Source organism: Hippocampus guttulatus, chromosome 2 (genome assembly GCF_054856545.1).
Source record: "Hippocampus guttulatus isolate MCC_2025c chromosome 2, RoL_Hgut_1.0, whole genome shotgun sequence".
NCBI lineage: Eukaryota > Metazoa > Chordata > Actinopteri > Syngnathiformes > Syngnathidae > Hippocampus > Hippocampus guttulatus.
In genome coordinates, this window is record NC_141262.1 from 28,496,331 (window position 1) to 28,521,288 (window position 24,958).

At 47.0% G+C, this 24,958-nt stretch overlaps 2 long non-coding RNA genes across 4 annotated transcripts; one reads left to right on the forward strand and one right to left on the reverse strand.

Annotated features, from left to right (window-relative positions):
- Positions 1–1,524: 1,524 nt before the first annotated feature.
- LOC147209427 (uncharacterized) lies at positions 1,525–3,610 on the forward strand. Of its 2 annotated transcripts, none has more exons than XR_015100223.1 (2): positions 1,525–1,907; positions 1,993–3,610. It is a non-coding gene; the product is annotated as an uncharacterized LOC147209427 (long non-coding RNA). The 2 variants fall into 2 exon arrangements; XR_015100224.1 differs by having other exon boundaries at positions 2,006–3,610.
- Positions 2,083–24,446, reverse strand: LOC147209428 (uncharacterized). 2 transcript variants are annotated; one of them, XR_015100226.1, is made up of 6 exons: positions 23,444–24,446; positions 23,284–23,355; positions 12,237–12,366; positions 6,089–6,177; positions 5,844–5,931; positions 2,083–2,150 (listed from the first exon to the last, which is right to left on the reverse strand). It is a non-coding gene; the product is annotated as an uncharacterized LOC147209428 (long non-coding RNA). The 2 variants fall into 2 exon arrangements; XR_015100225.1 differs by having other exon boundaries at positions 23,284–24,446.
- Positions 24,447–24,958: the final 512 nt, after the last annotated feature.

Genomic DNA, 24,958 nt, shown 5'->3' on the forward strand with positions numbered 1-24,958 from the left:
CTAAAAACGCCTTACTATACGATGTCGTTTTTTTTGGGGCTAAAAACGCCTTACTATACGATGTCGTTTTTTTCAGCAAAAAACGCCTTACTATACTATGTCGTTTTATTCGGGCTAAAAACGCCTTACTATACTATGTCGTTTTTTTTGGGGCTAAAAACGCCTTACTATACGATGTCGTTTTTTTCAGCAAAAAACGCCTTACTATACTATGTCGTTTTGTTGGGCTCAAAACGGCTTACTATATTATGTCGTTATTTTGGGCTAAAAACGCCTTACTATATTATGTCGTTTTTTTCGGCCTAAAAACACCTTACTAAACTGTCGTTTTTTTCAGCAAAAAACGCCTTACTATACTATGTCGTTTAATTCGGGCTAAAAACGCCTTACTATACTATGTCGTTTTTTTCGGCCTAAAAACGCCTTACTATACTATATCGTTTTTTTCAGCAAAAAACGCCTTACTATACTATGTCGTTTTTTTCGAGCTAAAAACGCCTTACTATACTATGTCGTTTTTTTCGAGCTAAAAACGCCTTACGATGCTATGTCGTTTTTTTTTAGCTAAAAACGCCTTACTATACTATGTCGTTTTTTCGGCCTAAAAACGCCTTACTATACTATATCGTTTTTTCCAGCAAAAAACGCCTTACTACACTATGTCGTTTTTTTCGTCTAAAAACGCCTTACTATACATGGTCGTTTTTTTCGGCTCAAAACGCCTTACTATACATGGTCGTTTTTTTCGCCTAAAAACGCCTTACTATACATGGTGGGTTTTTTTTTTTGTCTAAAAACGGATTACTAGACATGGTCGGTTTTTTTCGGCTAAAAACGCCTTACTAAACATTGTCCTTTTTTCGGCTAAAAACGCCTTTCTATACGTGGTCGGTTTTTTCGGCTAAAAACACCTTACTATACATGGTCGTTTTTTTTCGGCTAAAAACGTCTTACTCTTCATGGTCGTTTTTTTTCCGGCTAAAAACACAACGGCCAGCTGTGCCAGTTTCATGCCGAATCCGGGCCAGATGCCTTTGCTGACTGGGCTACTGTATATATTCAAAAGGCACCGGATAATTTCAGGTCATTGTAAGAAAGCAATGGCATATTTTACAATCTGATCCGCCTTTAAGTAACATTTTAACCCCCTGGCGGTGCACAAAAAAGGAAGGAACCTCAGAGAGACCGTGTAAAAAGCACACCACAACAGGCCACCTTCTCTTCCACCCACCTACGCCGGTAATCGGCCTCATGGAAGTTGCAGACAACAAAACCAAACAAAACAAAATACCCCATTGGAGGCATTATATCTTGCAGTAGACGATCAGTCATTTTTGTTGTTACGTGTCTTTACGGTAAAACAAGTCGGGCGCTAAAGAAGACACGCATCCCCGTCCAGTTGTCGGCCAAACATTTCCCCCCACGGCGCTCTTTCTGTAAATCGGCTTCACTGGGTGCTTCTCCTTGTATCCAGCAGGAGGCGACATCACACGCTAGAATGTGCTGAAATCATCTAAACTGCCGCAACACACTGCAACTATTTTGTGGTTTTGTGCTTGCTCTCCCCTTTATTGACGATTATCAAAGCAAAGAGAACGGGAAACTCACTGGAGCAAACACGGAAAAAATAAATGAAGAATACGTCACAGGTAAGCGTGTATGTATATATTCACACGTTTACACACGCGTGTGCGTGCGCGCTCGCTCGCGCGTGTGTGTGTGTTTGCGTGCGTGTGTTTGCGTGCGTGTGTTTGCGTGCGTGTGAGAGAGAGAGAGAGAGATTAATGGCAAATATTTTGAGTCAACAACAAAGAAAGAAGGAAGGATGGAAGAGAGGATGGAAGATTAAGAAGGAAAAAACGGAGGGACGGAAGACGGGAAAAAACCGAAATATTGATCACCGTTTTGTATGTATGACCATTTCAACATCAAGCTACACAATTATACGTTACAAATAATGTCCTCATAAAAATGTATGTACGTTTCCTGGAGAAAACCAATGCAGGCCCAGGGAGAACATGCAAACTCCACACAGGGAGGCTGGAGCTGGAATCGACCCGGTACCTCTTCACTGTGAGGTCAACGAGGGTCCCAGGCGTGCTGGAGCCTATCCTTGATGTCTCCAGGCAGCAGGCGGGGTACAACCTGAACTGGTCACCAGACAATCACAGTGCACACTTTGACAAACAACCTTTCACACTCACAATCACACTTAGGAACAATTTAGAGCGAGGATAGGGAACTCCGGTACCATCATGAACAACTCAATCAGGTGTGTTGGAGTTCATCCGCAGTTGTAAGCATAAAATGATTAATAAGAATCTATACCGTACTGAACAGGTACATAAAAATAATACACTAATAGTTTTACCTTTAACCTGATGACTCATACTGTGTGTGTGTGTGTGTGTGTGTGTGTGGTGAGTTAGCCACAAGATGCCAGCAGGAGGCATAAGAACAGCTTCATAAGAAGTGCAAGAAATGTGTTGGTGAGCATCTGCCTTTCAAATAATCATGTTAAAAAATCCGCTGAGTGACTGGATGGGAGGGAGGGGCCATGGTTGTATCTACTTGTCAAAACTCAACACAAAGACACCTGCTTGGCCCCGAGCGAACACAGACAACATTTTGTTGAATGTGAATGTGCGTTCGGATCTCGAAAGGCGATCAGGAGCCCACGGCGCCGGCCAGCGAAGCAGCTGGCCAAGGTTTTTGTGTTCCCTCATGCTCTTTGTGAATATGCATCAGTGACGTCGCTGCTCGGAGCTGCCAGTTAGCCTTTGGAGATGATCCGGCTCCAGGACCCCATGGCATTTCCAGGCATATGCTTGCCTGTCACCTGCTGGGTATATTCCAGCGACTGAAGTGAGCCGACGCAAACACGCCAGCGCTTCGGTGGCGAGCTACGCGGGGCATCAAAAGATTTGCCGCTTTTCAAAGCCAAACACAAGATGAATATGGTATCGCGATCTCGTGACTGAAATGCAAATGGGCAAACTATGAAAAATGCAAGAGTGGGAGGGCGACTATCATGTGAATGCCAAAAGGCCAGTCACGCTTGAGTTTTCTTCCATTTCGGGCCCAGTTATTTGACAGCATCGCGTCATGTTTTAGTGTCCTCAACATGAAACGTCCTTGAGTCATTTTGGAGTTGTACAATGAACGATACTGCGGTTCATGGTTTACACCCCTGTAAAGGGTACTTCAGACATTTGTTTCTAAACTCATTACGCGTATGCTGAAGCGTCAAACATGTTTTCACTATTTTGGTTTTCCTGCTTTTTTTTTTTAGCCGTGGCTAAGTATAAGTTGCCCCGTTATTCCATCAGAGGCTATCCTCGTTACTGAGTTGTAATTATTTGGCCCATTTCTACCGCGACAGCATGCAGTTAGCTAGCTACGGTGAGAAATGCATTTTCCTGGAATACCACAATTTACAGAACAGTGACATTATTTCATTACTTAAGCGCCATGCATTTCGTATAATGGTGGATTACTGTAATATGTTAACACGTAAAGCACTGCATTTGAGCACGCTTGCTGAAATGTCTGTCGCGCAATAGGAGCCAAATTCTGTCCAACCTGTGCCGCTAATAAACGGTAAACTTGCCCCAAAGTGTCTCTGTTACGCGGCCCTACAGACAGACGCGGCACCAAGTGAGACAGTGAAGTATCGAACGAGTCCACCGTGTCCGGTAGCCTGTTAGCCTGCAAGCTAGCTGGTGGCTAGTGCCTCTCGTCGCGACGATGACTTGGCGCGATTCACGTATTCCAGTCAGTCCAAGCGTTAAGCAGATATATAGAGGGATGTGTAAACATACAGTATGCTAGCTAGACGCACAAAACATATTTGACTGACAGTTGACAGCTAAGCGGGGCGTGTTTTTAGCGCATAGCTTCAGCAAGGATCACTGCATTGTGATAGAATTCAGATAGCATGTAGGAGGGGTAAAACTACGGTGTTTAATTTTATTATTAAAAAAAACGTTTCTTACACTCACATCCACATCCATGCTTAATCTTAATCACATTTCTTTAAGAAATAAAATAAATGTAGTACCATGAGACAAACATTTAAAAACAACAGTTTCCCTCTTACATCTGTATGAAGTACAGAATACATCAATAAATATTTGAATCAATACCTTTTTGGTGCAGATCTTTTTCAATATACAAGCAGACACTCCCCACGACATCGCCTCAACCGCCACCACTGAAATTTTTCACATTGGCAAACGGTTCCAAGAAGTCTTAACATGGCTACGAGTCCAAGACATACTTAGGTCAAAATAACGCTTGAGTCAAGAATAAATCCTATAGCACACTTTAAATAGGCAATTTCTTGTTTCTAATCTGTGTATCCAACTGGGGTTGAATTGGTCAAATAGTAGTGAAGCCAGATTATAAAGTCACCGCTTTCGCAAAAATGATGAGGACACGCCTCTTGAGTAGTGAGGGCCTCTCTCGGCACTGAGACGTGAAGGAGCAAGCCCGTAACAGGTCGAGTGGATTTGCGCGCTTAAACCTGACCGCGACGGGCAGATTGTGTATGGCTGCAGGGCCAACAACATCCTGCTAAAAAATCAAGCAATTTCACAGTGAGCAGTCTGCTGTCATCACATCATTCCCAAACCGAGCTCACATCAGCAGCCGCGGTATCATCACGTGGCTCTGGCACGATAACACGTCCAGAACAAAATGGCCAGCGGTTGCCTATGCTAAACAGTTAACAAGAAGCTGAAAACTCATTGTGAAACTGATTTTTCACAATTTTTTGCTCTTACGTTCGCGCTTGCAACGCACGACTGTTATTCAAAACCTTTCCTTCGGCGGAATGACTTGCGCATGTTTGACTTGATGCTCATATTTTGACCCGCAGCTTGACTACGAACACCCCGCTGACTCCTCCAACCACAGCTGAGCAATCAAACGCGCGTCCATCTTCGTTTAGATTATGGATTAATGCCCAAAACGTACGACGACGCTCGTGCAAACACGCGTATCGTATTTGTGCAGCCGCTTCGCAGCGGCGGGCGCTAATCATACGCAAACAGGCTCGGGGAGGAGGAGGCTGCCTTTGCCGCAATCTTGCAGGACGGCAGCTTTTTCCTTTTCACTGTTTCATCACATGAAAGAAGTTTTTCATAAACGTATGCAAGGGCTGCTTGGCCCGCGGCCACGGCAGGATTTTTGCGTCTCACGCCGTTGCAGGTGAGGGCCTTTGATTTTTCGCCGTGTTCCGCCTCCAGTGGTGCAGCCACCTCGAGCAGGCTGGCTTCATACACACACACACACACGCACACACGCTCACGAGGAAACAAGCAAACACACACTCTCCAGGTGCCAGAGTGTGAAGGGATCAGCCATTCCTGGCGTTGGCCTGAAGCTGGATGGTGGCCATCCAGTTATTAAAAGCAACGGGAGAGCTGGGCTGCTCACCTCTCTTCGACGCTCGATGAAAAAAAAACAAAAAACAAAAAACTCAAGTGAGCTAAACCTGAGCAAACAGGAACGTTTGCGCTCTCAGAGGACACCGAATGAGCCAAGAAGGGACAAGCCACCGTAACCTGATCCGCCGCGACTCTTTCCACACGTTGCGGAGATGAGATCGCGTTCTCGCCCGCTCCTTGCCCGTAAGCCAAAACAGCGGCCTAATTGCGCTTTGTCCCATCTGCCAATTATTATTAACAGGGATTCATTTACCGCGCTTCCTTTGCCAATTTCCTAAATTAAAAAAAGTGGAGATTTACGGCAGGAACAGCCCCCCCCCCCCTCCACCCCCGCCCTTCGCCCCTCAGCCATTTCGGGTGACGGCTTCCAGCGTCACCACGGCAACTACCAACCTGCGAGGATGGCGACGGTTGCCGGCCGCGCATGCGTGGCGCGAGGAGTCGAGAGGCGCAGCTGGAGCGCGTGGAACCGAGGCGCCTGCTTGAAAAACAAAGACAAGACAAGAGAAGACTCTGGCTCTCTCGTGATCAGGGGCTACGTTGGAAACCACCCCCTGGCGTATCCCACAATGCGCCACCAGCAATACGAGAATGAAAATGTGATTTTGCGTTTCCGGGGTCAGTTGGAGGCGACTTACTTTGCTGCCCTCTTGTGGCATTTTGGTGCCATGGAGAAGTCATTGAAAAGTGTGGACAAATGTCATGCTTGGCCGCTATCTTGCGGCACCTGTGAGCAACAAAACATTTCCAGTCGTCCATTATACAAAATTCTCGCTATAGAATCCTTTCGAATCATCTTCTGCGGAGACATTAGGGAATACAGTAATCCCTCGCTATAAAACGGTTCATCTTTCACGGCTTCGCTGTTTCACGGTATTTGTTTGTGCATTTTTTTAAGGGCTCTCTGTGCCTCATCGCTGAACAGCTTGCATAAATTTTCTCCATGACAAAACCCGTAATGGAACGTTTTGTACAGTATTTTAAAAAACGGTCATATTTTAAATACTTGGGCCTGAAAAAAAGGTTTAATCTTTGGTTTCATTCAATACAGTGTTGTATAGGTAATAATTGTGAAAAATAAAGATGACGACTTCACGGATTCTTTGTGGAACGTAACCCCCGTTTACACATAAGAATCCCTTTGTCGTGATTAGCGGGTATTGGATTACTCGAATCTGTCAACTATGCAGTACACAATGTAGAAATCTCAATACGGTGATTAGGGAGTATTCGGTGAATCGTTTCAGCCCTCGCGTCAACCCTGCAGTCCAGCATCTCAAAATCCTTGGGGATTTTGGAAAAAGTCGAATGGTTTCAGCCGTAGGACTACGGAGTCCAAGATTTGAAAATCCATCTCTGGTGATCGACGAGGGGAGAGCGACTGAAGAATTGCAAAGACCGCCGCGGAGCGGGTGGGTATCTGCCGATGGCGCTTCCCGAGTCCAACCAGCGCAGGTTGCGGGGCCGCGCCTACTTTGACTTTTAATGGCTTTTGTGGCCGTAATGTTATGGAAATCGCCAGCCCGCGCAGTAAATAAATCAATCATGCGAGGGGGCCTTATCTATCACTGCACATTTAACCAGTCAGCTCCTATATAGGTTAATTAAAGCACAATGGCGGAGGAGAGGACCTGGCAGCCGTCCTGCTTCTGTTTAAGCCTTCTCTCGGCCTGCTGGGCTGCGCCTTTCTACAGCCAGATGATATTCGCCCGCCTGGCCCACCCGCCCCTCATCCCAGCTGAACACATAAATCATCCGTGAGGGACTCTGGCTCGGACCCCAAATTCCGTGAACAATGGCCTTGGTCCGCAGATACCAAACAGAATCGCTGGATTGTCTTCAAAGCGAAACCAAACAAACAACGGCCGCACCCCCCACTCCCAAAATTTATCTCAAGGCATATAGAGCAGATTTGGAACAAATCAATTAAGGTGCTGCTCTGCGTCCCTCGTGCTGATATTGTATAGCGCGCAGCACCGCCGGTGTGCTTTTATGTGTGGTCTGAGTGGCAAGATAAGACTTGAGCGGCACGCGAGTTGGAGAGAGAGAGAGAGAGAGAGGACGATTGCGTAACACGCGCACAAGCACGCAGCAAAATTCAACTAAGGTGTATTTCTGATGAGCCCGAGCGTCCATGTTGAGCGACAATTGAAAATGGTTGTCCAGCTAGCGGACGATGAAGTCAAACTTGAGCTTGGCCTACGATGCTAACCTGTTCCTGCATCCATTTTCAACAGCGCTTCTCCTGAACGGGGTCGCGGGGGGTTGCCGGAGCCGATCCGGGCGGAAGGCAGAGTGGAGCACACCCTGAACTGGTCGCCAGTCAGTTGCATGGCACATTTTGAGACAAAGGACCATTCGCATCCACACCGAGTGGGAACCGATGCCATGCTGCCTGCACACAAGTCTGGAGTGTGGACCGCGACACCTTCAGCGACACACTATGCCACCCTCTAAATCACTGGTGTCAAAGTCAAGGCCCGGGGGCCTGATCTGGCCCGCCACCTCATTTCATGTGGCCCGCGAAAGTAAATCAAGCATGTCAAATTCCACGATGCTTGCTGAAGTCTGAGCCAACGTTTCAAATTGTCATAGGCACTCCACGATGACAGTCATTATTCTTGACTTCTGATTTTGAAATGAGTTATAATTAATAATTTATAAGTTGAGTTATAAGTTATAATTATAAGTTATAATTTATTGTGTATGTAATATGGGGAGGGGATTAAACATTTATCTGATTTCCCCAAATTCCTAACGGCCCTCCAAGGGGAACCGCAACTACAATGTGGCCCCGCTACAAAAACGAGTTTGACACCGCTGCGCTAAATGCGAGATGATTGTCAGCGGCTTGCAGGGGCTCGGCATGTCCTGACCTGGATGAGAGGTACTTTTCGTTTGCTGACGGAATGTTTTCAGAGATGAAATAGGAACGCCACAGTGGTTTGTTTTATGTTTCATAAATTCCCATTTCCTCTTACTGTATCCACGCATTTGGAATCGACACGTTTATAACTACAGTTTCATGCTTTTACGTCTGTAAATGTTCATACTGTCAACGTTGGTGGCCATTTCATTGGAAAAGGTCACAACAAACGACCGTCATAATGGGCAGATTCACGCTGACCCTCGAGGTACGTTGTCACCATGTTCGACTGCATCTCGATATCACTGATCGGTAACGACGCCGACTTCAAGGAAACCAAGACCACGAAAGTCTTTGAACTACAATGAGATTTCTTTCAGCTACATTTACAGATGTGGGATGGAGCGACTCCCCAAGCAGTGGGGCGCGGCCCCCCTTATACCATTTTTTTTTTCCCTCTTGGGAGGGGTTAAAGTCTGACGCACAACTTTGCGCAGCAGCCAACTCGCATAGCAACACTTACGGACAGCAGGACGCGGGATACAAGTTTAGGCTGTTCAATGTCAAAATTCCACCCCAACCCGTCCGTGTCTGTCATCGCAACATTCACTTGGGTCCCGGTCTTTTTTCGGTCATGAAGATATCAAAGCAATACGACCGTTATTTTGTGTTCAATGTTCTGGAAAGCGTCTGCAGCTGTCGTCAAAGCACTATAGACAGAAAGCTGTACGGTATTGCATCGGAACATAAATATTCATGGAAAAGCGACGCTCGTCTGTCGAAGGATGCCGTATTTCAGTTAAGGAAAATTCCAAAATGTTCAAAATCATTCAGGTGGGACCCCATCCACTTTGCTAATTGCGGCTCTCTTGACTTGCTTCCTCTCCAGGTCGTTGAAAGTCGATGGAGAAAAGTGTGGAAACTGAAACGAGATGATCATCATTCTTTCAGAGCATTGTCATTTTTTGCCCTGATCATCTTGTGTCGGTGACACGGGATGAGATTTTTATTTTTTTTTCTCTCATGTAAAAATGTGCGCGTTGGCTCGGTAAAGGGTGACAAATTCTGTCCCGGCGGAACCAACAAATGCAGAAGAAAGTGGAGGAAATCGGCCAACACGGAAGCCATTTTACACTTGGCTATTAATCAGATGGCTTTCTCGATTGATTCATGAGGCATTGTTTATACACCCCCCCCCCCTGAAAAAACAAAAAAAGAAATCAATCTCCCTTTCAGTGTATAATATCAGTGCTTTGGCTGACTCATGTTCCTCGGCGAGCGGCTCTCCCTTGATTCACATCTTAATTATCTTTGATTTCCATTGCACTTTATTTGCGCAAAGGAAATCAATGGGCCAGTCCCTGATCAAGACAAATTGAAAGATCAGTCGCGAGCTGAGTGACCAAATGCAAATGAGAGTCCTTTCATTGATTTGCACAAGATGGATGCATTCGGCTCCGTCACGTACCGCGTTCTCTCTCTCTCTCTTTAAAAAAAAAAAAAAAAAATTCGCTACATCATGACAAATGTGCTGCATTAGGCTTTTGGGTGTTTGTGTGTGCGCGTGCTGGCAAAACATTCGGGGTGGACAGGAAAATGAATGGATGCAGGTTTTGTGACAATTCAAAAAGTGGTGATAGGAATCTGACAATGTATGATTCATTTTCTCTGTTGGAGGGCAATGGGAAGCTACCCCAGGGGGAGACAAAGGCCCAAGTTCTTGCTCACCTTCACTTAACACACACACACACACACACACACACACACACACACACACAGAACAACAAACTTCTTTTCCAATGCAATGCCAATTGTTAACTTTAAATTTTACAGTACACGAATCATAAAATAAACATTTAATAATTATTAAAAAAATAAACATATATATGCAGATACACTTCCATCTCTTTCTCTCACTATATTTTATAAATATATATATCTATATATAGACAGATATATACACACAGATAAACAAAGAGTATTGGCAGTATATACACGTTTTAAATCTACAAAGTCAATAAAAATTGTTCCGACACTGAAATATTTGTAGAGGCTCTCGCAGTATCATTTTTTAGAACATTTCCATTTTACTGCTGTTGTGGGTGTTATGTTCCCTTCACCTTTCAGCCCCTTGACTAATTCATCAAAAATTTGACCTGCATTAGCATCCTTTTTTTTTTTTGCTAAACGTGCAACTCATCCAAAAGAATTACTCTCTACAGGCAAAGTTTTTATGCAATAGAGAAGACAATTGCAGGATAATCAGCTCATACTTAAAAAAAAAAAACCAAAAACAAACAAAAAAAACAATCGACGACTTCAGCTTTCATGAGGAGATCATCGAGAAGAAATGTTCCCCGCGCCGAGCCGGGTAGCAGTGGGCTTTTGCCAACGAGACAGATGGAGGATTAATGAGAATAACGAGGGGTCTTTGTCTATGCGGCACCTTTAAAAAGCTGCGATGGGAACCAAAATGGCGGCAGATTACGGAGGTTCTTTTTCCTCCAACGCCGCAAATGGCCGCCGTCACCGTTGTGACGGGGCGGCCAATTGGAGCGAACACCTGTCACGCGCACTCAGCGTCGGAACCCTCGAAGCTCGGCGTGAATGCCGAATAATTAGTCCGGTTTCAAAAACCCGCCTATTAGCGCTAACCAGGTTACATTGGACATCTGTCTGCGAGCGCCCGGCGATATAATTGGCCACCGTCGCGTCGCGCCTCGCGCAGCCACCGGAATTGTGCGAGATGAAAGTCGGAAAGAGAACACAATATGTCGGCGTGCGCCCCTCGCCGGCGTGTTCTTGGCACGCTCGGGCCCGACAACATATGCTCGGAGCTCGCGAGGCTTGGGGCGGGAGGGAATAGTCGGGGGCGCGCTTTTGAAGTCGGCCGCCGTGTGAAGCGGGCGATCGGCAGCGTTGCGGGTTGGAGACGCTCCTTCTTGTTCAAAGGGGATGGAAGGAAACGCTCCGGGGAGCGTCCGACATCAAGCGCTGACCCCGCTACCTTCTGCCGCCGTTCCCAAAGACCGGCAGGCCCGTGCCATCTGGCCTCGCTACGGATTCCCCGGACACATACGGGGAATCCCAACCATGCCGCCTCCCTTCCCTCCGTGCGGCGGCTGCAAGGGGGCTCTGCTCTCCCAAGCGATCCCGCGGTGCCGTCCGGCGGGAGCGGTCGGTCCGTCGCTCGATGGGGTAAAAGACACTCGCCGGGCGGGACCCGCGCCTTGCCTCAAAGCGGTTTGACCGAAAAACAATCTTCTTTTGTGGAGACGTACAGAAGACAAGGAGCGCTTGCATTCTTCAAACGACCAAAACGCTTTGCCGTAAGACCGCCCCCCCGTGAGCTTCATTGCCAACACCGGGCATCGATAGTTCGTTGGGGTTAGAACAACACAATCCGTTTTGGCCTACTCGACATTCTATTTACAGATTTTATTCCTCTAATAATCCTGAATGAATGTTTTGACGCCGTGTACGTTGGGACGCATCTAAACTAGCACTTGTCAGTTAGTTTCTCTTACTCTTCCCCGGGAAGAAGAAAACAGTTTGCGTTTTGCACCACGACTCTCCACCGCCACTCAAAATGGCATCCCTCATGCACAACTCCACCACTCTCCAAGGCTTTGTATAAAACAAGAACAACTTTGAAGCCGTTGTTTTGAATTTGGAACAGATGGTTGGGGGTGCGAGGATAAGATTAGGGTACCAAAAAGGTTGATCAACAACAAACGCAGGACTGACAAAGTGGAAATCACCACGATGGTCAACACGCCAGGATCAAACGAGACAAACAAAACGCACTTGCAAAAGGCAAGCGAAATACAAACGGAAATCGCTCGTCTCAAAAGAGACAAGAGAGTCAAATCACGACAAACACAACTGAGAAGAACTTAGCAAACTAAATTATGACTTACGAAAACAGAGAGCTTGAGCATGGCAAACGATCCGACGGTCAGCTGTCGGCTTGGAAGTCTTCACATCGGCTGTTGAGCATGATGGGTAAAAGGTGCGCAGCTGGACAGACTGGAGCAGCTCTGCCACCTGCTGGAGACGAACAGAATCGGAATCATGAAAAGCGCAATTTTGCTTGGGGAAAAAAAAAGTTCGCCGCTGCCACCTACTGTCGTGGATGAGCAACTACATTTTATTCTAGTACGAAGGGGCAGTGGGGATGCATCTTTCCCAGGGTCATGTGCATCCCCCCCCCCCCTTCCACCCCCTTTCCCAAGGTATCACCCCGTCTACCGCACCACTAGGTGAGAAGGACTGATCTCATCTGACTTTTGGAGGATGATTCTGCGCTGCACTGATGGCACTTGAAATTCTGTGGACCGTTATGCAGTGCCCGGTTTTATTTGTAACGGGTTGCTCATTTGTTAGTACTTTTGAAATGGTATTTTATTTTGTTGATCTTTTATGACACAATACTTCTTGTGACCTTTTATTATTAGCTCACCCTCAACAGATATCGTGCCCCCAAAAAATAAAACAAATACTAAAACTGATAAAAGCCAAACTACAACCAAGCATGAAAAAAAACCCCCAAAACACAAAAAAAACCAAAAAAACAAAGCAAAACTAACAAGATTTGAAAAACAAAACTAAAAACTATCATGAAAAATCCTGAACTCGCTCCGGTATGCTTTCACACACATTCAAAAGACATTTTGGGCCTTTGAAGCTATCGAGAACCAGCCGGCCGCCAAACCGTACACGTACGGTGCATAAAGCAGACATATATCGTGCGCGCTTGCTGACGGAAGGAGAGATCTTGCGCGATGTTGCCGGGCGGGACGCGTCTCCGTGTACATCTGGTGAGGGAAGATCCCGGTGGCACCGGTTTTCTCATTTGGCAGGAGGAAGAGCGGCGAGGATTGTGATTCTCTAATCTCACGACGGCAGGTTTCAGTGCCACTGAGCTGCAGCCAGGCGCCCCCATCCCGCCTCTGGCAGCGCAAGGCCACCCATCCAGTCGACGTGTGTGCGTTTGTGCTCGCCGTTGCTAGGCTACCACGGGAGCCTTCTTCCTCACCCGAGTTTTGGGCGGCTTCCACGGCCGTACCGGGGGACCAACATGGCGCCGTTCCCAGAACTGGGAAGAGGATGAGTCATTTCGGTAGCATCGCTCTGCCCCGAATGTCCTGTCTAGAAGAGGAAATTGCATTTGGAGAAAAAGGATTTTTGGAGGAAGTTGCTTAAAAGGGACAAAAAAAAGAGCCATTTTGAGCATTTTGGTCGACTTTGCTGCTGTGTGATGATGCAACCAAGTCAATCTTTTTGTTCTGGCCGCACTTTTTTTCCCCCTTTGTCTCTTCGGACTGAAGAAAATCACGGACCTTTATGTTTTTACCCTTATTTTATTTTTTTCCAGTTGGGATTGTCCCGAGGGCCACGACCTCAATTGTTGCCCAGTGTAAACGGGGCAAGGATGCGGAAGACGCGGTCGCCGCGCATGTGACTTAGTGGGTGGGTATGGGGGGGGCAAAGCTGTCAAAGCGGCCGAATAAAAATGCGCAGATCCACTTTTCATTTGAACAGGCGCCAAGTTCCCGACTTTGGGATCCACCCATCTTAGATCGATGTCCGCCCCCACGTTCTGCGCTAAGCTAACCGTCAAGTCTTTCTAGAGTGCGAGAAACATGCTGTAAGTTGGACTCAAACGACTCAATAAATCCATTCTCTCCCTTTTTTTTTTTTTTTTTTTTTTTTTTGCGACCACGGTGAGCGGAAAACAGATGCTTTGGCGTCGCGAGCCAAGACGATGGATAATCTGCCAAAGGATCCCTCGGAGGCCGGCGGGACGTTGGAGAGCATCTTAAAAGTAAAGAGCGGGATATTAGCGCCGACATGATTGCTCTCGCTGATGGCACCCCAGCACCTCTGGCGCCAAATACAAAGAAAGGACAGCAGGTGCATTTCATCCTTTTGCCTGTCACTCTCATTTTCAGAGGCAATTTTGGTGCCACGTGCGAGAAAATGAGCGAGAAAATGCTGGACTCCACAATGGAGATTTTTTTATATTTGACAGTAACGCATAGACAGGAGTTGATTTCGAAAAATGGCCAAATAAAAACAGTGTTACCCTGAATTCAAGTCTGCGTTCACAACTGCCAACTTTTTAATCCTCTTCAATCTGAGCTCTGCCGGGACCTGAAAGGTCCCATCCCGATTCTCAAGCTTGCATTTCATCTCGTCTAGACATCTCAAAAAGCCAAATTAATTGCGATAAAAGACGCAAGTCGCATTTTGACAACGGTTGACTACGAAAAAACCCCCAACAACAAGGAAAAACAAGGAAAAAAATGGCAGTGACTTCTCCAAATAGGAGACAAAAACAAAAAGTAGTAGTAGTTGGGTTGGGGGTTCTGCTGCTAAACATAGGCGATATGTGTACTTTGAGTGGATGTTAAAAATAGCTGTCCAGAGATAACAAGACTGCCGGGTGGTGTTGTAGTCACTTCTAAAAGGACACACTGCCAGCTCAACCTCCATCATCAGATTTGAGGAAAGCATTTTCTCATAGGTATGCACACCAATATTTGGTTAGATTGTCGGAGCAAACCAAAATTGCAGCCTGCTAGTAGGCGAGAGCGAGTTACGTGTCTCACCATCGGAAGAGCAAGAACGGAAACGTGGTGAGCGCAACCTGTCCACTAGGGGCAGTGTAATCCAGTCAGAAGACGCCACGGGTCTGTCACATTGCTTGTTTTTGGGCAGAGGATAAAGAATATATACCTGCGGGGGTTGTGAAGAGATATGCGTACATGGGTTACAACACCTCAACGATTGAAGGTAAGATAAGAAAACCGTGATTCGTCTCAAAATGGAGAAATTCCCAATTTAAAGCAGCAAAATTATGAAAGGGAGAAAGTCGAAGACAGAAAGCATATAAATAAATCTAAAATCTAAATATAAGCAGATTAAAAATGGGTGAGTGGGGTGAGTCCAGGTTTTCAGGACCGTTTATTCAATAGCCTGACAGCAGCCCACCATCTTTTCCACCATGTGTTAGCATGAAGCTAGCAGAGGCTTGAAGGCACAGTTGCTTGCTCTCTTTTGATACACATTGTGTCAGCCTCTTTGCAATGAACATCAACCGGGGGGGGGGGGGGGGTGAGATCACTGCCACCACCGGGTGGATGATGACTTCCATTTGAGGGCACCACTGTAGTTGGCCCTCCAAAGACATCAAATACGCTAGATGCAGCAAAGCCTGTGGGAAGCGGCGTATCAGAGGCCCTCCGTCTCACACACACACACACACACACACACACACACACACACACACACACACACACACACACACACACACGCCCCCATGCAGCAACACACAGCGAGTCTCACGCTCCCTGTGAACAGTGGTCTTTAACGAGGGGAGTGAAGAGAAAGCATGCATGATTGTTTTAGAGAGGGTGCCCTAAAGGCACGTTTATCGCTCAATGCTTCTCTCAGTCATACGTCCTCTCTTGTTGATTGTGCGCCGTTGATCAGCGGCAACAAAGGCGTCATTAGTGGGGCTTTGGTCCCCACCAGGCCCGGGGTAATTATGAATGGGGGGCCCGGTAATAATTCAAGGGCCCATCAGCGCCGCTTGAAACTGAAGAGAGGGTGGATGGGGGGGGGGGGGGGGTTGAGAGATTCGGCAGCAGCGACGGGCAGGCAGGCAGGCCCACTGGGCCCATCTGCCTCCATTTCCCGGCCACCTGCCTGGAGATCTGACCCACGTCAGCGGCGCCAATGGAGCACCATTACGCACAAGAGTGAGCTAGTTCCGAGCATATGGCGTTGACACGTTGCTCTAATGAACGATTTAGGGATGTCGTTAAGCGTCTTGACTCGACCGCGATGTGGTGCTTGGGGATGAGGGGGGGGCGCAAACAATCGCAAAACGTTGCGTTTATTCCATTTATGGGGGATGTGGTGGGGTATCACATCATCGCAACGCTAGAAAGGTGCGCAACTGTGACAAGTGCGCCGTGTGAGTCACAGTGAAAAGATGGCGCCAGAAGAGGGCAGTGCGCAGTCTCAAGTGGCGAGCACCGTCGAAGCCGACTGCAAAGTCAACAAGCCAGTCCTTCTTCCATCTCCCCCCCGTTCACAGCTCGCTATCCACACAAGTGCAAAGTCACTGGCTACTCTCTGCCTGCGTCTCACTGGAGGAGGTCGCCATTTGCCTCCCCCCCAAGCCGCATTTCTCCCCAGCAGTGCCTTCGCGTCTCCATGCGCGTTCCGTTTGTACGCGTTGCGGCTCTCGGTGTGATGAGGCAGCGGTTGTTTGAAAGTTTAGAATTACACGAACGTCGCTGACATTTCCGTTAGCCCGTCTACGACGTATCGTATGATCTGCTAGCATGAAGCTTAGATTACATGAACTCCCGAAATAAACAATCAAGTCAAGTCAGCCTGATTGTCAGATGTTCTCTATGTGCAACATACGGCACAGATGAACCGTCTTTCCTCTCAAACACGGGAGAGAGAGGAGCCGCTGCGGGCGCCCGTGCCGCCATCAACACAACATAAAATGATAAAATAATACAACACAACGCCTACTTGATACTTGAGAACACAGACAGTCGTCCAATGTTAACCACTTTTGCTGCATACGCTTTGTTGTTTGAAGCGGTTCTCGATGAAAGAGGAGCGAATAAAAGTGTCCTTTTCACCAGCGGATCAAAGATGCTGTGCTGAAAATGTGCGCATGTCTGCTACAAGCTAAGTTTGAAAGCAAACGAGAAGCTGTAGCGTCCATTGATGAAAAAAGTGATTGGCTCACATCTCCTATCCCATGTCAATCTGCTTCAATTCCAATCGGCGACTCCACATACGCATCTGCGCTTTGCGCTGACGTTCCTTTCTTCCCATCGTCGGCTCCACAAGCCATCCATCCAATCCAGCCGCGATGTCAGCTTTACCGTCAACTTCGACTGAGAGTGATCTTTAAAGTGATGTTATATGAAAAGTCTCCCATCGTGACAGCGAGAGAAGGAGAAGAAGCACAAAGCGTCTCTCGATACCAGGAATTGAGAATCGTGTAGACATCGGGCATCGTCAAGGCTGCCGATACCAGCCACCGATATTTAAGGGAAAACAAATACCCGGTACTCAAGAGGGAATTCTCATATTGGTAACGGTGTGAAAAAAGTGACATCAAACATCCCTTGTTTTATGGCCTGCAAATGTGTTTGGTGTGTAAATGAGAACAAGGATGTGGTGTCCAAAGTGCAGATTTTCACCCACTGGGGTTGTGTCTGGACTAATTTTCCCAGTATAAACTCTCAAAGACTCCGTGACGAGGCGATCAGAGTTACCCACACTAGAGGTTTTTCTCCCGTTATACCCAGACTGCCTTCATTGGTTTTGCAGCATATAAAGGGAATCGGTCAGTCAACAAATGAGTCAGATGGGATGATCGGCATTCTAAAACTCCCTGACGCCGCCACTTCTTTTTCTTCTTCTTCTTTCCTTTCCCATGGAACCGTTTGCTGGTTTCAACACAAGGCTGGGATTTATTTGCTGCTGCTGGATTTATTTGGTGACGACGTCGTAATTCATTTTTACCTCTCGATAAATAGGGATGAGGAAATGGCTTACGGGGTTGCCATATAGTGAGATTTCGACACTTGGACAAAATCCTTTTTTTTTTTTTTTTTTTGGTCACACGAGGCTGCTCAATTCTCAAAATGTAGTCGTCATCACTGTGACGAATCTAACAACAACGGGACTAGATTTATATTTCCGCTCCGCCTCGAAGTGCTTCTCGGCGCAGGCATTTTCACAATACCAACGTAGCTCATAATTGCGGTTTGCGGTGGACGATTCACACCGGGTTTTGGTTTGCAGACAGAAGCAGATGGGGAACACCAATGGGTTGCTTTTGATCTGGATTCAATGGCCTGGAATAACTGGCCCCCGAAGAGCTCTTGTCTCAAATGCTGTCTGTGACCGGCTGCGAGAGACGGAGGGGCGCTCAGAACGATGCAGCGAGCACGTGGACGCAAGTAACGTGGAATAAATACTTATTGGAGTAGCTTTGGGAGAGGCATAGCTCGACTTTACGAGAGGATTTCCTCAACACTCAACTACAAGTGTATTTCTAGAGCGCTTGAAAACAAGCACCGCTGTATATAAAGGGCTGGACACGGAGCAAAAATCATTCATCCAATAAAACAATAAACTGATAGCAAAGCACAAAAAGAGCCAAACTCAAAAAGAATGAGTTTGAAAGACGGGCGGTGAGGGGGCTTGACCAACGTTCATTCCAAAGAGAGGGAGCGGCGACGAAAAAGATTCCAGCCCCTCTGAGCCTTCGCTTAGTTCTTGGTGCCGCTAATGGCGTCTGATCTGGAGCATTGAGAGGTAAGGTGGGGCCAGGCCATTTCAAGATTTGAAAACAAACCAGAGGATCTTCGAAAGAACTCTAAAATGAGCCCGTGAAGGGATGCCAGAGTCGGCGTTACAGTGCGTGCTCCCTCTTACGAGTACCAGGCAAGAGGCGAGCGGCAGCATTCTGGACCAACTGGAGACGCTTCACGAAGGATTGGCTGGCTCGTCCAGTGCACGACACTAATCCAGTCGACATTTGTGACACATGCATGACTGTATCTGAAAGTGCTCTTTGACTTTTGCCAGCTGCTTAAGACGAAAGAAGCCGGATTTCACAACGGCACCAATTTGCCGCTCCAATTTGAAATCACTGCCCAGTTTAAGACCCAAGTTCCAGATGGTTGGCTTAAGATAAGGAGCCAAGGGGCCCAAGTTTGCAGGATGGGATGTCAAAGTTGTGAAGTCAAAGTCTTTATCTCCAAAAATACCAAGTAGCTACAGAGGGCAGGGCTGGAGGCACGAGAGCTGACACTCTGATAGAAAGCTCGACGTACTGACAAGCTGTCACTGACTAACCCACGTTTATATACTGAGAGACATCACGCCGATAGGACAGGATAAAAACGATACGAAGCATAGACAAGCAACAGCAACTGAAACATTAAGAAGGAATAAACAGGCACAACAGACTGATTTCCAAAGTCCCTTGAGTTGATGAGTCCAATTAATAACGCGATGAGACCATCAAACATTTTTGTAATTTGGCCCTTCAGAGGAAGACGAAACTGCAAAGTGGACCGCGACAAAAATGAGTTTGACACATGATAGTTTTGAACCAATTAATTGTTCGATTAATCGTTTATCACAATTATTATCTATTGTAGTTACTCTGCCAAAATCCATACTGTTTTAAATTTTTTTTTTTTTTTTACACGTGTACTGAAGTACAGCGTGCAAGTACTTTTGTCACCTCTGGACTGGACACATTCTCCTAACCGAGTTGCACGGAGAAATCGCTTCTTCCTTTTTGGGAATCGGGTGCTTTTCTCGCGCAAGGATGTTTGGGAGGTGGGTCAAAAGGGTCTCTCAACCCAGGGTCTCACCTACTTCCTAATGAATTCCCAGGATTCGTCCACCTGCAGGCGCTCCCATCTTAGCTGAGCAATGATTACACCTTGAGGGAGGGGGCGTCGATGGAGGTTTCCGTGGGTTGAGGGGCGGCTGTCGAGATGGAGCATCCCTGGCACACCAACACACATGCGTACTGCGCGCATGCGGGCGCAAACCATCACCACCCGCCCCCCACCCCCCACCAAAAAAAAAAAAAAAAGATTGGAGGCAGGTGCGGCGGCAAATCAAGCCTCATTAGCTGCACCTTCTGCTAGCGTACAGCGCGGACAGATGGATGCTCGCCCTCACATGTTACCTCACATCAGATGGCAGTCGGAGAAGGGTGGCTAGGGGCGAACCGGGGGCGCACCGTTGCGCGCCCCCCCCCCCCCCCCCCCCCCCTCCACACTTGCCACCCTTCCGCCGGCATCACTTCCCCGCAGCTACAACTTTCTCCCCCTTCCCTCTCGAAGTGCTCTAGAATGCTCTTTCACCTTAATAGCGCCGCTGGCCACGCTGGAATATCCAGGGAATGTCTGACACGGGATCCGTTTATTCTTCGCCTCTTGGCCCAAGGAGGAGTTGAGGAGGGGGGGGGGGGGGATCTGCGCTTTCTGTTTGATTTAAAAAAAAAAAAAAAAAGTGTATTGGCATGTTCGCATTGGTTACACGTATAGAGACAAATGACGGGAAAGTGACTTTTTAATTGCTCGTGTACAAATATTTGGTTCTCTAGAGTAACTGCTCAGCCTCCCCGGCCCAAAAGGTAAGGCGAGCCCAAACATCAATCAGTCTTTGGTTTGAAAAGAACCCCAAAACGGTCATAATAAGCTCAGTTTGAAACCTCGGAGAGCCAATCCGTGTGCAATTCAAGCGCGGCCCTCAAGGGAACGTCAGATCCTCGTGGCGTCGAGTCCTTGTTGGAACGAATTTATCGTCAGTCGCTTCAGTCAAGCCGACGAGGAGCTACTTCTGTTGCGGCCGCCAGCTAATGAAAAGAAACAGACACCCATATGGGACTTCTTTTTCTTTTTCTTTTTTTTTTTAGCCAACGCATCCTTGCATCGCAGATCCATACGCCATATGGGGGAAAGTGTGTGTGATGCCAGTTGCGTTTCCCCGCAAACACAGCGGAAGGAAAAAAAAAAGAAGAAAAAAGCCCCTCCCTTGTCTTGCTCACTCCCATGGGCACATGAAAGTGAAGGTTATACTTACACACAGCTTTTTTGGGGGGGTGAGGGGGGGGGGGGTGGTGGGTGGTCCATTTCCTTTCCCACAAATTATTGTTCATCTTCCGCTCTTTGCCAGGTTTAACCACGTGAGCCATATGCTCATCTTCGCATTGCTACCGGACTTCTTTTGGCTTTGTGAGGCGAGGAGGCGCTTTCGAGCAAGCACGCTCGTAATGCGACATCATCGAACTTTGTGAAGCAAATCATGCTTAGCGTCTCGCGACATTATGCAAATGCAAACCCAATTCCAGTCAAGTTGGGATGTTGTGCTGAACACCGTGGCAAACATGACCCTGTCCCAGCTTTTTTTTTTGGAACATGCCCAAAGACAGTCGGGGTAGGCTCCGGCACGTCCCGCGACCCTCGCGAGGATAAAGCCGATCGGAAAATGGATGGATGGATGGATATAGAGATTTACATCGACATCTGACAAGTTGATTCTTGGCCTCGTCCCCTCTTGAACTGAGCTGTCGCTACCACGTGAAATGGAACGGGAATCGGGTCGGAACCGAACGAGTCGTTCCACTTTAAAATGACCCGTCCTCAAACTCGGGCCCATTTGAGAAGCGGTGGCTGGAAACGGCAACTCCGGGTGGCAATTCTTGCAACGCAGATCCAAGAATTGAAGAAAATATAACGTTGCCATGCCTTGTACAGCATGAACACGCAACGGCAAGTCAGCCCGTCTCAAACAGAGAAAAGGAAGGACCCGCGGCTGCTGAAATCTGGAAATGGTTGATCGCAAGACGATCACGCCGGCCCCGGCGCGCAAAGTATCGCAAATGCTAAACAGGTGAGGGATTCCAACACTTTAATGACGCCAATTTCTATCATCAATCTTCTGCAAGAAAGCAGCTGGAAGTCAGAAACTCGGGATTGGGGGGGGGGGGGGGGCAAAAACATGCTCGGTCAGCAAGTTTCAGGGTGGTTCCGTTTTGTGGAAAGCTACTCCAAACTCGGCGTCAGATCACCGCCGGCAAAAACACAAACAATTACTCCAGCGTGTGTTTCCGCAGGTGGGCGTGTGATCTTCTGGTGCCAGGGTCTATACATGGCACCATTCATCACGGAATTAGATTTGCAGGAAGTAGATTGCCTCCTTATTAGCTGTCACTTCCACTCGCTGCTGTCAATGGCAGGTGGGGGCAGATGTTATCTTCATATCCAGTGTGGGCAATAATTTGAATACATTCTAACACAGCTACCGTGTCAAGTAATCGTCCCGACATTGGACGTCAATCATTTATCGACGGCTGGCCGGCCGTGACGGACGCAAGTGTGCTTCCCTTGAGTTGGAAAAAAAATAAGAATGAGCAAAAAAAAAAAAAAACGTGAGCAAAGGTACCAGAATGCAGAATTCAAACTGACAACACACACAAGTACTACTACCCCCCCCCCCCCAATCCAGCCTTTGCCAGGGGTGCACCTGCAGCTTATTATGGAAGCCTTTAGCTTCTTAATGGTACGCAGGTGCCAAAGTGCCACGGTAACACGCAAGGCAACAAAAGCCTCCAATGGGCAGACACGCTTGCAGATGTGCCGCCACATTGTGCTTCGGGGAAAAGACGGGCAAATCTTTAGGAATTTTGCCGTTCTGTTACAACGTCCCGCAAGAAAGAGAAAGCGCTCGTTACGTCTGAAGCGCACGCATTATAGTAAATTGACTTTCTAAGTGTGTGGACCGTGAACCTCCATTATTTGACACATTTCTTCGAGTGTGTTGAAGACAATATAGTCCGGCCATGGCTTGAAAGTGGCGGCGCCTCAACCGGCCTGCTTTCCAAATCATGAACAGGGTTTCTTTAAATGAATTGCGCTGTTACATCACAATCTAGAAACGTCTTTAAATTCCAGGTATATTGGATATATATATATATATATATATATATATATTTTTTTTTTGCAGGTGGGGTGGCACAGTCAGATTTCAGTTTCTGTGTGTTGCCATGTCACTGTAATCTGCCCAGGGCCTTCAGACCCAGAAATGCTGGCCCAGGACACACCCAAACTATTACCAATGGCCGATGTAATTATTATTATTTTTTTGTAACCAATTAGATTCCAGACTGTCCCGTCTTGAGCTTGAGCACAGATTTAAAATCCCGCCGGCATTTTTCTGACCTCTGATTGGCTCAACTAAATAGTCTTTCTCTTCTTCTAACATGCAGTGCGTGTGTATATATACACATACATATATATTATATTATGACGTACGTCCCCTAGCTTTATGCTGACATATAATGCAAAACACCATCTACCAGCTAACTGAAATGAGCATAGACCAGGGGTCACCAACCTTTTTTGAAACTGAGAGCTGCTTCTTTGGTTCTGATCAATGTGAAGAGATTCACCAGTTTGATCCAAACTTCTGAAATGGAAAAAGAAAATGCTCAAATAACTTTTCTGAACTTAATTATGATAAATGGTCAGTAATTATTATTGTTTGTAATAAATACTTTCAATTCATCTCTGCCAGTGTTTATACTTTGCAATGGTCACTTGGAGAACATCCTTGGAAAATCACAATGTCCACTCGCTAGTTAGCGATTCTAGAAAAGGCCTGTGTACTGGTCACGTGGCGCGCGGGTGCACCACGCTGGTGACTGCTGGCTGGCGCCGATGTTTGGCTAAGGAGAAACCTTCAAACAATTGGAAATTAAACCGACACGAGCAGCGACTCATACTTTTTGTTCAATACATTTTAATTGATTTAGTGGGCCGAGGGGTGGGGTGAGGTGGGCCGACTGTGTGGCTATTTTAAAATCGCCGCAAAAAGGAGGAGCCGCCCGCTCCAAGGCTGCCGGGCTCTCCCTCCGCCTCGGCGCCAAGAGCATAGGAGAGCCCGGGCGGGAAAACCTGCGCAGAGCCAACAACGGCGTTGCCAAAGCAGTTCGCTCAAACATCAGCTCCATGGCAACGTGGAGGAGAACACACACATGCAGTATTCCTCGAAAATATCACACCGACACCAAATTTTATCCGACATGTGCCGATGCCATAAATTACGCTCGTCTGACAACACATCCTTCACTGTGATTTTCACACAGAGCAAAGTCGCGTCATCGAGCTGCAGCTATTCCAAGCAAATAGTTTGCACGTGGCTCACGCCACATTCGGCACGGCCTCTTGGAAAACAGTCCATTCATTTTTGGAATTAAAAACAAAGCCAAACGGCAATAAACCATCATACACCATCTTCTGATTTGTCCGGCTGAACCAGCAACTTGATGATAGATATCTTTTTCATTTCCTTCAACCCTGTCACAGATGCTACGGCACCTGAAACACGTAGATTTAAATACAATAGCTCAGTTAAATCCTTTATCATGAAATAATGTTCATTCAAGTACTGACATGTTACTTTAATTACAGTAACATGGTTGTATATCAATCCTAATGTTAGTTTTTGCTCAGTCATCCTTGCTAGCTGAGTTGGATACGGTGGTAACTGGTCAAGAACAAACTTAGCTAAATAGTTCACCCCCCCCCCCCCCTCCAAACTTTACTATTGTGTCATTTTGTGATTTAAAGAAAAAGGTGAGTGAATAGGGGACACAAACATGACCAAAAGATGAAAAGTAGAAGAGGGGACTTCCCTTTGGTGTCTTCAATAACACTTTCGCTGAGTCATGCGGCTCCATTTTTCTTGACCTCCGGATGGCTCAAAAGCGCTTCGGCTGTGTTCATGTCACAATAGCAAAGCATCATTACTGTTCAAAATGTCGCAGAGAAAACATAAAGCTCCTAAAACTACAAGGAAGAGAGAAGTTGAGCAGATTGGGAGCAGGTGTGCATGCGTTGAGGAGGGCGGGGTCAGGGTGCTGATTAACCCCGCCCACAAATGTGGTTAAACAGGAAGTCGACCAATTTCCATGAAAGAAGTTTGCTTCCTGTCACCGATTTAGCAATCGACGGACACGCCCGTCACAACGGGTGGCATGAAAAATCCTCAAGGACTTTTGCCTGAAATT